Genomic DNA, 8,018 nt, shown 5'->3' on the forward strand with positions numbered 1-8,018 from the left:
GCTTCAGCCTCCTACAGTGCTGGGATTACAGGCATGAACTACTGTGCCCAGCCTCATCTCTCATCTTAAATCAAAAGCTATAAATGATTAAGCTTTGTGAGAAAGACATGTCAAAAGCTGAGATAGGCTGAAAGCTAGGCCTCTTGCACCTAGCAGCCGACTTGTGAATGCAAAGAAAAAGATCTTGAAGGAAATTAAAAGTGCTACTTCAGTGAACACATGAATGATAAGAAAGAGAAACAGCATAATTGCTGATATAGACAAAGTTTGAGTGGTCTGGGTAGAAGATCAAACCAGCCACAACATTCCCTTAAGCCAAAGCCTAATCTAGAGCAAGGGCCTAACTCTCTTCATGACGGCTGAGAGAGGTGTGGAAGCTGCAGAAGAAGTTTGAAGCTAGCAGTTCATGAGGTTAGAGGAAATAAGCCATTTCCAAGACAGAAAAGGTGAAGCAGCAAGTGCTATTGTAAAAACTGCAACAAGTTATCCTGAAGATCTAGCTAAGGTCATTGATGAAGATGGCTACACTAAAGAGATTTTCCTCTTCCCCACGCCCCCCTCCCCAACCATGGGGGTTTTTGGATGAAAACCAGAAAACCTGCTAGACAAATTCTAAAAGAGCTATAACACTAACAACAGATTTTCAATGTAGGCAAAAAAGTCTTCTATTGAAAGAAGATGCCATCTAGGATTTTCATAGCCAAAGAGGAAAAGTCCATGCCTGGCTTCACAGCTTCAAAGGACAGGCTGACTCTCTTGTTAGAGGCTAAAGCAGCTGGTGACTTTAAATTGAAGTCAGTGCCCATTTGCCATTCTGAAAGTCCTAGAGCCCTTCAGAATTATGCTAATTCTACTCTGCCTGTGCTCTAGAAATGGAACATCAAAGCCTAGATGATAGCACATCTATTTATGGCATGGTTTAATGAATATTTTAGGCCCACTGTTTAGACCTACAGTTAAAAAGAAAAAAGATTTATTTCAAAATATTACTGACCATTGGCAATGCACCTGGTCAGCCAAGAGTTCTGATGGAGATATACAAGAAGATTAATGCTGTTTTTGTTTTTTTTTTTTTTTTTTTTTTGAGACAGAGTCACTCTGTTGCCCAGGCAGGAGTGTAGTGGTACAATCTTGGCCCACTACAACCTCCACCTTCCAAGTTCAAGCAATCCTCTTGCCTCAGCCTCCCAAGTAGTTGGGATTACAGGTGCATGCTACCACACCTGGCTAATTTTTGTGTTTTTAGTAGAGACAGCATTTCGCTGTGTTGGCCAGGCTGGTCTCAAACTCCTGACATTAGGTGATCCATCTGCCTCAGCTTTCCAAAGTGCTGGGATTACAGGCGTGAGCCACCGTGCCTGGCCTAATGTTGTTTTTATGTCCACTAACACAACATGCATTCTGCAGCCCATAGACCACGAAGTATGTTTTACTTGCAAGTCTTATTATTTAAGAAATGCACTTCATAAGGTTGTAGCTGTCATAGTGATTCCTCTGATGGACTTGGACAAAGTAAATTAAAACCAAAGCATTCGCCATTCTTTTTTTTTTTTTTCCCAAAGCAAAGCAGCAAAAGTGTATCACACACAGTATTACACTCTCAAAGGGAAGAGTGAACTGTGAACTGACCTCTGCGAAATGGGATCAACCCAGTCTTGTGTAGCCTGGATCTTTTTATATGTTTCTTTTTTTCTCTTCTCTTCCTGAGCTGCCTAATTTCTAGCCAGTGTCTGCCTTTTGACTGATAGGTGGGTTGCTTCATTACTTTTGCCCTTGTGCACTTATGCTTTGCCTCTATCCTGTAATTCTAAGTATATGCATGATATGTAGTCCATATGCATGACCCTTAAATAGCTAATTACCATATGGGGTCATTTTAAGAATACTTTTTCTCTCTAATGTACATGCGCATCTCTGAGGAGCTACCCCTGACAGGTTTGGAAGGGATCTAGCCAGCCATGGGGGCTCCTTACTCACTTCTTTTTTTTTAAATCTTCAACTTTTATTTTAAGTTTGGGGTAATGAGCAGGATGTGCAGATTTGTTACATAGGTAAACATTTGCCACAGTGGTTTGCTGCACAGATCATTCCATCACCTAGGTATTAAGCCCAGCATCCATTAGCTATTCTTCCTGATGCTCTCCCTCCCCAACCCCAACGGGCCCCAGTGTGTGTTATACCCCCATGCGTTCTCATCATTCAGCTCCCATTTATAAGTGAGAACATGAAGTGTTTGCTTTTTTCTTTCTCTTTTTTTTTTTTTTTTTGAGACAGAGTCTTGCTCTGTCACCCAGGCTAGAGTGCAAGTGGCGCGATCTGGGCTCACTGCAAGCTCCACCTCCCAGGTTCACACCATTTTCCTGCCTCAGCCTCCGGAGTAGCTGGGACTACAGGCGTCCGCCACCAAGCCAGGCTAATTTTTTGTATTTTTAGTAGAGACGGGGTTTCTCCGTGTTAGCCAGGATAGTCTCGATCTCCTGACCTTGTGATCTGTCTGCCTTGGCCTCCCAAAGTGCTGAGATTACAGGCGTGAGTCACTGCGGCCGGCCCAGTGTTTGGTTTTCTGTTCCTATGTTAGTTTGCTAAGGATAATGGCCTCCAGCTCCATCCATGCCCCTGTGAAGAGCATGGCCTTGTTCCTTTTTATGACTGCACAGTATTTCATGGAGATTCACCATTCTTGATGCCATTAAGAACATTTAGGATTCATGGGAGGAGTTCAAAATGTGAACATTAGCAGGAGTTTGGAAGAAGCTGACTCCAACCCTCACGGATGACTTTGAGAGGCTCAAGACTTCAGTGGAGGAAGTAATTATAGATGTGGTGAACATAGCAAAACAAATAGAATTATAAGTGGAGCTTGAAGATGGGGCTAAACTGTTGCAATCTCACGATAAAACTTGCTCACACCTGTAATCCCAGCACTTTGGGTGGCTGAGGCGGGCGGATCACGAGGTCAGGAGTTCAAGATCCAGCCTGGCCAACATGGTGAAACCCCGTCTCTACTAAAAATGAAAAAAAAAAAAAATCAGCTGGGTGTGGTGGCAGGCACCTGTAATCCCAGCTACTCCGGAAGCTGAGGCAGGAGAATCACTTGAACCCGGGAGGCAAGGTTGCTGTGAGCTAAGATCGCACCACTGCACTCCAGCCTGGGTGACAGAGTGAGACTCTATCTAAAAAAAAAACAAAAAACAAAAAACAAAAACGTAAAGAGATGAGGAGTTGCTCCCTATGGATGAGCAAAGCAAGTGGTTTCTTGAGATGGAATCTACTCCTGGTGAAGATGCTGTAAACATTGAAACATTGGTACAATGACAACAAGGGTTTTAGAATATTACATAAACTTAGGTGATAAAGCAGCATTAGGGTTTAAGAGAACTGACTCCAGTTTTGAAAGAAGTTGCACTGAGGGTAGAATGCTATCAAACAACACCACATGCTACAGATAAATATTTCATGAAAGGGAGAGTCATTTGATCTGGCAAACTGAATTGCTGTATTATTTTTTATTAAAAATTTTTATTAACAACATATTAATTGTCACAGTTATCCCATCCTTTAGCCACCATCACCCTGATCATTCAGCAGCCATCAACATCAAGGCAAGACCCTCCACCAAAAAAGATTACAACTGACTGAAGGTTCAGATGGTCATTAGCATTTTTTAGCAATAAAGTATTTTAAAATTAAGGGATATATATTGTTTTTTAGACATGGTGCTATTTCACAGTTAATATACTACAGTATTATGTAAACATAACTTTTATATACACTGGGAAACCAAAAATTCTTGTGACTCACTTTATTACAATACTCACTTTCCTGCAGTGTTCTGAAACTGAACTGGAAGTATCTCCAAGGTATGCCTCTAGCAGCCCTGCTGTTAAAATTTTCAAAATTCTGGTCACCTTGTCTGGCAGCCAGTAAGGTTGTCACTGCACACAAAAACAATACAGTTTGTTTGATGCTGCTGTCATTGTTACTGCAGTTCAAGGGTCCAGGGGTAAGTGGGCCAAAATCTCAGCTTTTGTCTCTTTTTGGTTCCCATTTTCCAAGGCTGTCTGGCTACAACCTCCAGACCAAAGCCCTGTAACCAGGCAAATGGCCAGAAGCTGCTGGGATAGGCCAATTATGTTTTTATGAGGGTACTGTGCTGCATGAATTTAAGAGCTGGACTTGAAGAAGGGAGTAGGAGCGAGAGGGGCTGGAGTAGGAAGAAGTCTCTGAGATGATGAGGGCGGGGTCAAATTGCAGCAGGTAACCAGGGTGGTGGTGTGATAGGAAGAGTGAGATCATCAAGTCTTCTCTGACACCACTGAATGTTACAAAGGAAGGGATGGATGTGTGTCTGGTGACAGCCTGCCCTGAACTGTTCTGGAACCTTCTCTGTTAGCCATATTCTAGGTTTCTGACCTCCAAAAGATTTGTAAAACTGGACTGTAATCGATTCCATTTTCTTCTCCAGAAATGTAACCAATATATCACTTTGCTGTAATATGATATTAATGTTACTATCCCAGACCATACGACATTTTTCTTGGGCATCTTTATCTGCATAAACACTCTGAGCTGCCTTTTTATCTGACCCAGATGGTCTATAATAATTTCCTATTAGTCTTAGGTTCCTTTTATCTTTTATTTCCATCCAAACATATTTTGTCCCACTGCCAACTTATTTATTATGTGACATTCTTTCTCCCTTCAGACACAATATCCGCCTTGACCCATGTTGGCATAATTCCCCCTAGCCTGTTGTGTCTATCTCTTGCATAAACTTTCCATATCCAAATTATTCCAAGTCTGTTTCTGGTTTTAGCCCCTCCTTAGTAATCCTTGTTACATAATGTGTCTATTATATCTCTTGGTTTTGTTTTCTTTTAGTTCACTTCTTACCATGCATATGAAAGTCATTTGTAAGGGGAGCTGTTTAGCATTTACTTTTATTTTTTCTTTGGTTTCTTTTAGGGTTCTGCCTCCATCCCTGGAGTTCTTTTAATCTCCGACCCTCCTCTCTCTCCCAAGCCCCCTTCATTTCCCCGTAACATGCTGGTTTATACCTTCTTCTCAGATGTATGCAATTTTTACCATTGTGGCTTTGTGTATTGCTGTGTAGTTTTACACAAAAAGCTGACTGTCCTTCAGTAACTTTCCAGCTCCCACCATTCATTTGTTTAGCAAGAACTCCACTCAAAACCAGTTTTATTCCAATCATTATCATGAGCCTAGAGCCTGAAGGAAGTCTGATAGAGACTTTTAAAAGTGCAACAAACTCATTTTATGTTTTCATGAGACTTCAACAGTCTACAAAAAGTCCAGATCCATTGGTTGAAATTACTATTATTTTAATGACCTGCCTATTTGGTCTATAAGGGGTCAAATAGTTTGAACTATATTTCTTCTCATTAAATTCTTAACTCTATTTTCCCACTCCCTCACTTAATGGCCCTTTTGTTCTTGTTTGTGCATGCAGGTCTATGTGAGAGTTTACATCACCTATCTACTTCCTTCACATTTCTGGAAAAGCTATCAAATAGGACCTCACAGATATACCTGTACTTCCTACGTCCTTCAATACAGACAACAGTGGGGAGGTGGTCATAGCGGAAGGTGGTTAGATAAAGCAGTTGGCATGACTGAAAGTCTAGAGGCAACCCTTAACTATTTTCCAGAAATGTAAATTTCCTTAGGGAGCAGCTGTGACCTCAGTCGTCTTTGTTAATCAGCCTCCCTGGGGCTCAGTTGAAAATAGAGACAATATTAATAATATCTACTCAATGGGACTTTTATAACGATATGTTTAAAATACTCTCTAGGAAGAAACATTCCATTAATGGTAGTCTAAATAACAACAAGACATGACTGTGAAAGTCACCCGCATATCATTCAGTAAATTTTTGTGCCAGGGAACTAGTGAGTAATTCAACAACCTTAAGAAGAAAGTAAATTTTTCCTATGGGAGGAATTTAGTGCCTAGGAGAATCCAAATGAACATAATTAGCAGAAATCATTGTTTAAAGTACCTGAAGGCAAAGTTACCCATGCTGAGATCCCATCCTCACAGCAGTATGGTTCTAAGTTCAGAGGGGACAGAACCAGGAGAAGAGATTCTGGTTTAAACATTCCACTGTTTAGACTCATTTTTGTTTACGTCAACAAAATTTCCAAAACTATTCTTGTTATTAAAATCATTGAGTCAGTTGTATTTTCACTGCATTCAGAACGTGAAATTTAAAGGGAAAGAAATCTTCAAGTTTATGTTTTTTGAATTAGGAACACAGATTTGGGAGTCATGCTGTCCCCGTGAAAATAACAGCAGAAATAGTTGCTGGTTGCCTGATTTTAGGCAAGTTACTTAACCTCCCTGAGCCTCCATTTTCTCAGATGTAAAATAGGGAAAATAATAGCACCTATCTAATAAGGCAGCTTGAGGGTTCTCCTGATGCTTGGCACATAGGAAGCACTCAGTAAAAGCTTTTTGTTATCATTACTTTATTTTTTAATTTTTATTATTTTTCTAAATTTTTAATTTTGAATTTTTTGGGTACATAATAGATGTATATATTTGTGGGACACATGAGATATTTTGATACAGGCAAGCAATGCATAATAATCACATTGTGGAAAATGGAATATCCAGCCCCTTAAGCGTTTATCCTTTGTGTTACCAACAATCCAATTACATGATTTTAGTTGTTTTAAAATGTACAATTGAATTATTATGAATATAGTCACCCTGTTGTGCTACCAAATACTAGGTCTTATTCTTCTTTCTAACTATTTTTTATACCCATTAACCATCCCTACCTCCCCCCAACCCCCATTACCATTATTTTAGAAAGTTGAAGTCCACAGAGAATGTCATTTGCCCAAAGTCTCACAAATGCACTCTGCAAAGAACAGAGTCAATGTTCATCCACTTAATGTCAACTATCATAGCTTTTGCCAGCTCTCTGCTATGTCCTCAATATGTGCTCTTTGTATTCACCTTCCTCTCTGACCATTTTGTCACATTTTGTCTTTTATCATTATGTAAATTATTCATGGAAGAGAGAATAGTTATTATTTCAAGCAGATCCTTTGGCCATAGGTAAAAGCCACTGACTTGGGTAAACAAGTTTGCCATTTTTACAGGAGACTGTCATGCGTTCTCTTAGCTGCTAGTCACCATTGCTCTCTCACCTTTCAGTTGGTAAGCTCACTGAGGCAGGATCCATGTCTTATTTATATGTACAGACTCCTGAGCCTTGCCAACTTCTAACCATTACCTATGTTTTCAAAATATGCTAGAAACTCAGCAGTAGTATAGCAATCACATATATTACAAACTGCCTAGCATTTTTATTATACATATTAACTCTTTTATTTCTCACTACCACACATTTACAACTGAGGACACCAACGCTCAAAAGAGGTTAAATAACTTGTCCATGGTTGCACTACTAATAACCGCCTAGCAGGAACACAAGCCAAGAGTCACTGACACCAAATCTTTATTAGCATAAAAAAAGGTGGGGGCGGGGAATTCACACACTCACTACCTATTCAGTTTAATCAGATTAAAAATTCACTTCTACTAGAATACATACGCACATGCGCACACATTTTATGACAGAAGTACAAACTTCACATGGCTCAATTTATCTCAAGCATAGGCAAGCCCATTTGCTAACACAGAATTAACTATTTCTTTACAACATTATTTATTCATTTCTTTTTCTCAGATAGTGGGTTCTGGCTGACGTTGAAGCACAAGAAAGCAGCTCAACTTCAGCCTAGGATAGTGTGTGTTTAATTCAATCCATAGCACTATTTAATTATAGAAGAATCAAAGCTATCTTTTATGTGACATTTTTTCTCTCTTCAAACATTCTGTCTGTTTTGATCCATCTTGGATTCATGTTGGGGTTAGGTTTAGAAACTGTCAAAAACACTTTTAACTAGCTTGTTATAAACCACTACTCCGAGAGAATCAGCTGAGTAAATTAATGTTTCAACACAAGAAAATATTCTGAGATATT

The 8,018-nt window shown here is 39.7% G+C and overlaps 1 non-coding gene across 1 annotated transcript; it reads right to left on the reverse strand.

The window, feature by feature from the left end:
- Positions 1-570: 570 nt before the first annotated feature.
- Positions 571-632, reverse strand: LOC116272099. Its single transcript, XR_004180814.1, has one exon. It is a non-coding gene; the product is annotated as a U7 small nuclear RNA (small nuclear RNA).
- Between the last annotated feature and the right edge of the window lie 7,386 nt (positions 633-8,018).

The sequence above is a fragment of the Papio anubis genome, chromosome 1 (genome assembly GCF_008728515.1).
Source record: "Papio anubis isolate 15944 chromosome 1, Panubis1.0, whole genome shotgun sequence".
Lineage (NCBI taxonomy): Eukaryota > Metazoa > Chordata > Mammalia > Primates > Cercopithecidae > Papio > Papio anubis.